The 7,500-nt window shown below is 46.0% G+C and overlaps 1 protein-coding gene across 1 annotated transcript in view; it reads left to right on the top strand.

The window, feature by feature from the left end:
- Nucleotides 1-7,500, top strand: part of LOC138635076 (intermembrane lipid transfer protein VPS13B-like) — a 317,362-nt gene that overhangs the window by 140,029 nt on the left and 169,833 nt on the right.

Here is a 7,500-nt window from a genome sequence, read left to right as displayed (position 1 = left end):
ATGATCACGATCCCCTTTTGATATCTTTTTACAGGGGGACTGTTGTATGTGCAGGCAGGTGGTCACAGGTGCACAGAAGTGGGTTTATTCTTGGTAATGTGGACTCATTCACAGCTGAATCATTGTTTATTGGAGTTCAGCTTCTAGTCCGGTTTCTTCGTGCATGTAAACAATAACCAACGAGAGTCCAACAAGCATTCTTAAGTCATGTTAATTCTTACTGCCGGACCACAAACTGACGTCAGTCAAACATGAAAGAAGGCACATGTGAGCTGGAACAGTGCTCCAGTACGCTGGTCCCATGTCAGTCCACTGAGCTGTTTACAGTACTTCCACCAAAGTTAACTCAACCCTCTAATAGTTTGCTGAGCCCGTCATTGCCTCCACTTTCCTCTGTCCCCTTCGGCTGTGCGACCGGGACCACACCATGTACTGCAGCAGTAATTAGGAAACACTCGGTCCTGTTGACATGGGAGTGGAAGCCAACCAAACCGAATAACCTGACAGCTGGTACCCCGGGTCTTGGATATCCCCAAACTTAAACCACTCCATTTATTTCAGTGTGGTGTAAACAGAATACCTAATGGCTCACACTTCTGCTGCACATGTGCCCAAGTTAGCATGCGGGGCTTTTCTTTCCGTCTTTTTTACAGAAGAGAGAGGAACAAGAGGAGGAGAGAGAAGTTGGTTTAATGAGACTGGTACAAAGTCACAGAACGGGTTCATTATTCTACTGCTGCTGAGACCACTTCAGACTGTTTCTACACAATAGGGAGATGTGATAGCTTGTGATTCTGTAAATCTCAGTACTGGTCTGAAATGATGCTTGGTCACAGTGACATAGATTCTTTCCTACACATTCACAGCAGAAGGACGTAGAGGTCTTGTGTTGGTGCAAAGCTGTGTACATCGAGGAAATTCTTGATTCTTTGCTGCATCATCTCTTATCGAACATCTAGAAACACCAGAACTTCTGTGCAAGCAGTTCTGTTCCACTGCACTGTGCATCTCATTACAGAGTGAGTCTGTACTTGAATACAGCTTATGTAATGTCTTAGACACATCCCACTCAAAGTATAAAACCAGAATAGCAGCTGGAAAAAGCCGAACATGCTCTGCTTCTATTTGTAGCTTTCTGCTCTAAAATCAGTCTTTACTTGTCTTTTTCAATGCCAGATATAGTTAGCATAGATTCCTAGTGATGTCCTGTCATGCGTGGTTAGGGCACAGATTATTATCTGAATCCATGAGTGTCACGCTCTCTCTGGGGCTGACTGCTTCCACCACACATCAGAGGATCCGGAGCCCCACTTCGTCTTTGACGTGACATGCAGCACGTTTCTGTCTCCTTTTGGAAGAAGCGCTTCTTCTGTCGCCTCAGTAGGAACACTCGACACGACATGCAGAGAAAAACGCCAAAACATTATTCATAATTAATTGAAAGCCATCAAAGAACTTCCTTCAATTTTCTCAAGGAACTGTCAATGATGAAGACAGATGGGCAGCTAATATTGAAAGCAGACAAGCTGGCTGGCTCGAAGACGAATGGGGTTTACACATATACAGCACCAATCACTGCTCGGACAGAGACAGCTCCCAGTCATTCATTCACTCAGAGAGAAAGAGCCAGAGTCTTTGTCACAGCGTTGCACCGGGATGTGACGTCAGAGGAACAGATCATCCACACTGAGCCCTCCGCTCCGAGGTGCTGGAGTGGCTTGACGTTACGAACAGCTCAGGTCATCTTTGTCATGGACGCCCTGAGGAACTGCGTGTTTCCCACGAAGAGGCAGCTCAGCTTCATGCCAGGCTATAACATGTGTAGGTGGTGTTGTTGCAGAAGTCGTTCACATTTGGCCTGAGTGGCCTGGAACATCTTCAGATGGCCTCTTGCCTTCAGGCCTGGACCTCGGCTCTATGTCCTCCTCGTGCTCTGTTACTCCTTCCTTATAGTACGTCTCCTCACGCTGCCTTGTGTTTTCTTAACTCTCAAGTCTCTCTCTGTCCCAATTGTCCTCCGCCCCCCCCCCCCCCTCCCGCTTATTTCCTGTCTACTGCTCTCCCCCACCACTCACCCTTTCACCCCTTTTCATCCCGTCATCTCCCCCTCTCCACCCTGCTCTCCCCGAGGACACCCATGATCTCTCCGGGCTCTGATAATAATTGCAAATGATCAGGATGGTGATTCTATTTCAAGAATTTTGAAATAATTCCTTCTATTTAACACATGAATGTGTTCAGCGCTGGCAAAGCAGCACGTTGCTACCAAAACTGAAATGGGATCTGCTGAAACAGAGAGGCCGTTGCCATGGAAAAATGAAGTAACACTGCTCCCTGCAGCTGCCATGCATTAATGAGTAGGATATTTTTGAGAGAGAAAGAGGAGAAAAAGCAGTGGGGTAGAAAAGGTAAAGTGATGGAAAGGAGAGGGTTGGAAAGCAGGGAGGAATGAGAAGGAACGGGCAGAAGGAGGAAAGATATAGAAAGAAGAATCATGAGCAGTGTGTGTTTGGTGTGGCTCCCATCGAGCTGGCCAGATGGTTTCCATGAACAGGATCTGACCCCCGGCTGGAGCGCCGTGTGCAGGCACATTACTTCATCCTCTGCCCCCCTCCCTCCATCCCATCGTCCCTCCATTCAACACCTCCCTGTCTGTCACATCCCATAATCTCCAAATCATTTGTAATTACAGCTTTAATTTTGGGCAACTTAAAACATGTTTCTGTTTGGATAGTGGTAATAAATTGACACCTTTTAAACTCTGTTGTCTTACAAACCCTGAGAGATGCTATCTAAATCATGAATTTACATTTATTATGATAAACTTTGATGTAAACAGCTTTGTGAAAGTGTGCTTGTTTACAAACAAACAGGTGCGGTATCCTTTAGAATAAAACAGATGTAATAAAAAAAGAAACATTATATTAAAACAGAAACGTGTAATCACCCTCGTACATTAAAGCTACCTGCTCACTGTGTTCCCTCAGAGGTCCCATAAGAAAACACTCTGACTGGCATCCATATATTTTACTGTATATATCACAATAAATAACGTAAGGAATCTAGTTTCCCTTACATTATCATAAATTTGAATTATACCATGTTGCATTCTGCCAAACTTCTTTCATCAGGCTGAAACTGCGAAGTAGCAAAATAGTGAATGGAGTGCACAGGAAAAGCCTCGTTTCATGATAGCTTGCTGTCTAATAGAAAGCTAAGTACTGATTGGCTGAGTGCAAACAAACAGAGGGGTCACTGCTGAGGGCAGAACGAGTCTCTGCTGCTCTACAGAGAGCATGTTGGGAGAAATGAATCAGGGAAGGAGAGAAGGAAAAACAGAGAGGGATCCAACGGAGCTGTTGGGAATATGAAAGAGAGAAAGGATGTACATTCTCCTCTGATTAGACACTCATCCTCTCCGGTATCATTGATCTAAATCAAGACCCATCAGTGCAACAGTAGACGTGTCATTAGCTGTTTACCCGGTGAGAACACGGTTTGCGCACGTGCACATGTTGCCGGGCGTGTTGATGTGCCTGTGTGGCCAGGATCCCACTCCATCCTCTGCTGCTGTGTCGATGCACTGATGACCTCACAGCCATTATTGACTCACACACATATTTGACCTTGTGACCGGGCTGCGCTGGAAAAGTGCTTACCGGGATTCTCTGGTGTCTGTAACCTCTTCAGAGACCTGGAACTGATTTCATTGGGATAAAAAACCTCTGACACACTGGAGCATTTCTTAAGTGCAAAATTATCACAGAAGCTGCAATTGCTCGCAAGATGTTTTAAAACTGTGACAGAAAAGTGATGCAGATTCTACCCTGATCGTCCGGACGTGTCTTGGACAGCTCGTTTGGAGGTAAATCTGGTTACATTTTTAGAGCGTGCATCCACCCTTTGTCCTGGGACAGAGGAAGGAGGCGTGCCAAACACAGGTCAGATCAGATCGGCCGGGGTTTAGAACAGCCTGTTTGGCCTACTTCATCTGGTCACACCGCATAAATCAGTAGTGGTGAAAATTTGCCAGAGTTAGCCAATAAAACCTCTTTTCATCTGTAGTCCATCACCATCGGATCCAAGTTGGCCTGTATTACATACTGCATAACATAATCACAGCCACCTCCACTCTCTTCAGCTAGCCCGAGGCAGGATTGTCTGGCCACACCACTACTGTAGATAAATCAAGACCAACATTAGTCCAGCTGGCTTCAGTCCAAGTTCTCAGCTATACCATGAGTCCTGTATAACCCAAATGCCCTTCAGACCTGTTGATTCCAGGCAATTTACCCCATTCCCAATTAACAGGCAGTCTGTCTCCCCTGACGTGAGCTGTCCTGCTCTATTCATCCTGAACATCAGCCATCTCATCAGACAACCACCGGCAGCCTTAGTCCGGCGTGGGCACCCCTCACACCCCATCTGTACCGGCTCACCCTGCTGGGGTGGTGGAGGTGGAGGGGTGATTGTTTGAGATCGGGGGTGGGACGAGGCGAGGCGGGCCAGGCCAGACACACTCCTAAGGCCGTTGCTGGATCAATAAACGCAGCGATCAAAGTCGCAATTAACCCACCGCGCTAACACAAACAGCTGAGCCAGCAGAAACAAACAAAGCCTTCATGTCACCTAAAGCGTTTATTTTTGCAGATTTCCACCTCGGTCAGGGAGACCTCCAGAGCTTGTCAGCTTCTGTAAGCAGTGTTAGAAGAGAGGAATGCAGGGCCACAGGGATGGCCGGCTGCCTGGCTCCGCGGCCGTGCCAGGCCGCGAGCTTATTGCTTGCGGTGGCATGTGGGTGAGACCGGCCTATCTGTTGTCAGGAAGCATCAGGCTTCAGTGTTTCTCTCATGGACATCAAGAAGGAAAGCTGCAGCCAAAACTTAATGTGTGTACATCCATACACCACAGGACACATCTGCACACAGTCATCTTCAGGTACACACATCAATCATGCTCATTCACACTCTTACAGCTACCAGTCCAAATGTGTTTTTGGACCAAACAGAAAATACTGGAAGATGTGAAGAAGAAAGGGGAGCAGGAGGTTAACAGTGGGTCGGTGGGGGGGGGGGGGGGGTTGCTCTGTGGACCTTCTGTTCATCTGACCGGCCACTTAGGAAACACAGTGTCCCGTCTGGCGCAGGCACAGGAAGATTTCATTTGGAGAGGTATCAGGTTTTTAAAACAAAGGGATGTGTTTTCCGTTTGCTGCCGATCCTTCCACTGAGATTCTTCTGCTCCAGAGTTGCAAATGTTTTCACTGGGGATGCTGGGAGGGTGTTTCTAATTTCCTCTCCTCTATCTCTGGGTGATTTCCTGTGTGTCGTGACTTGCTTATTGTGTGTAGAGAAAGATGTGTCTGTGCATATGTTCCTGAATGTGCGAGTTTGTGTGAGTGTGTGCTTCCCGTGCTGTGGGGTCTCTCTACAGAGGGGTGATCTTGACCTACAGAGTTTGTGCTGTGTTTAAGGTCCTCACAGAGTTGGGGCATCCAAGTTTCTCTTCCCCGCAGTGATATGAAAACAATAAGTGGAGCAGCGGATATGAGCTCAGCGCCACAGCAAAAATGTCACACATGTACTTCAGTGTCTGGGTCACGTTAGATGACGGTGTCAGTAATTTCATTTAGTGCTGTCAGTGCTGTGCAGCACGACATCTGTGGTGCTGAAAATAGTTTTCAAGAAGAGTCAGCACTGGGCATTATACCTCCGTCAAAGGCTTACTGGCTCAGATGGGACGAGCTCGTCAAAAGAAGTAACTCAGACTATCACTTTAATTTGATTTAACCACTTTATGCAGGAGAAAGATGGACATGAACCTGTTTCTACAATAGAGCACCTTTTTCTGGACTGTTGTCCACTTTTTGTGTTGTTTTGTAATGATAGCTAAAGCTCTGCCTCGTCATCCCGTTCTTATCCTAGTCTGTCAGTTCATGTCTCAGACTGTAGCTCTCAGAATGAGTCTCTGACAATAATGTTCTCTGCTGCTCGTCAGAGTCGACAGGCTGTCCTCTATCTAACTGTTCTGTCATTTACTGGCGCGGCCCGGCGGATCCTAAGAGCCTCCTGTGGTTATATAGGCCGTTTCCACATGGCCTCAGCCTTTTAAAGCCTAAGTGTGTTTGGCCTTCAGCTTCCTCTCTATTAGAACCTGCTCTGCTGGAACCAGATAAACCATCTTCACAAAGACTCAAGGGAGAAATACTACACGAGACAGATCCTCCGCTCCCACTGCCGCTCAGAGGAGCAGGAAGTAAAGGACCCTTTTTGGGGGTAATAAGACTGAAAGATTTGAAACAGGGTCGACACATGTGGTTGTGTTCTGAATGCTATCTGATGGTGCAGAGAAGTGATCAGGAATAAAAACTGAGCAGGACTCGCCACAAAAATGGAAGAATCCCATATTTGGAGCTCTGTGATCTGACGCCAGGCGCGGATGAGAGGGAAGAAGCAGACAAAGAAAAAAAAAACTTGTCTTTAGGCATCTCACCATTTAATCAAAGTACCCTCCAAATGGATGTTTCAAGCTTTTTTTTTTTTTTTTTTTTTTTTTTTTTTTTTTTTTTTTTTTATCTTTCTAGCTTTTTGTTTGCATGTCGCTTTTTCTCATTGTATTTATTTACTCCTGACAGCATATGGCTTCCTGATCCAGAATCCAGATTGAATTAGAGCCTGTGTATTGGAGATCAATGTGTAAGCAGATCCTTGTTCATTTAGAGGCCTAAGAGGAAGGGCTCAGTACCTAAGACTCAGGATAAGCATTGGTCACCTACTAAATAGCCAGGCTGTCACTCAACATCCTCCGGCACTCTTAGTGTTGGCCTCTGAGGGTTTTTTTTAGTTTTTTTTTTACTGAAGCCTGTTTGTCAGTGTGAGTACTGAGACTTCAATAACTATATCTATACTGTAAGGAGCACTCACCTAATATGCTACGTGATCATTTAGTCTCATCACTGAATGAATCAGCCGGTTTCTACCAGTGAAACACTTCTTTAGTACATGAAAACAATGCAAACTTTGCTCTGTCTGATTCTCCAACAGCAGTTTCCTCACCGCTCTGCATAAACCATCTTCCGTGGTGATTTCACCCTCAGGCCGACATGTGAGGAGGAGACAGGACACTGACCTAATTCAGCACCCAGCAGTAGTGCAGCGGGAGACAACCTTGTAACTTCAGCAGTGTTGTGTAACGAGTTCATTGCTGTTGCAGGTGCCATCCTTCAGTGGTGAGCACAGCGCCAAGTCTAGCGAGGATATTAAAACGAGCGGGGAGACTCTGAGAGCGCCACTTGTTTGGAGAAAAAGAAGACGGGGGATGTGAATTCAGGTGTTTTAGATTGAAGCCAGATCGGCTTTATTTTATTTGTTTGTTTTCTTAAACTACTTTTTCATTCTGAACCCAAATGTTGTTGTTTTTTTTCTTTAAATGACGGATGACTGCAGTAGTAGCGGGAATATGATCTGTGATTGTGTGTGTTCAGTTCTGCATTTACTGAAT

Source organism: Brachyistius frenatus, unplaced genomic scaffold, assembly GCF_029030835.1.
Source record: "Brachyistius frenatus isolate BFR_SWC_R1_liver_20210118 unplaced genomic scaffold, ASM2903083v1 Contig_289, whole genome shotgun sequence".
Classification (NCBI taxonomy): domain Eukaryota; kingdom Metazoa; phylum Chordata; class Actinopteri; family Embiotocidae; genus Brachyistius; species Brachyistius frenatus.
Note: the sequence above shows the minus strand (reverse complement) of the source record. Positions and strands in the feature narration are given on the sequence as shown.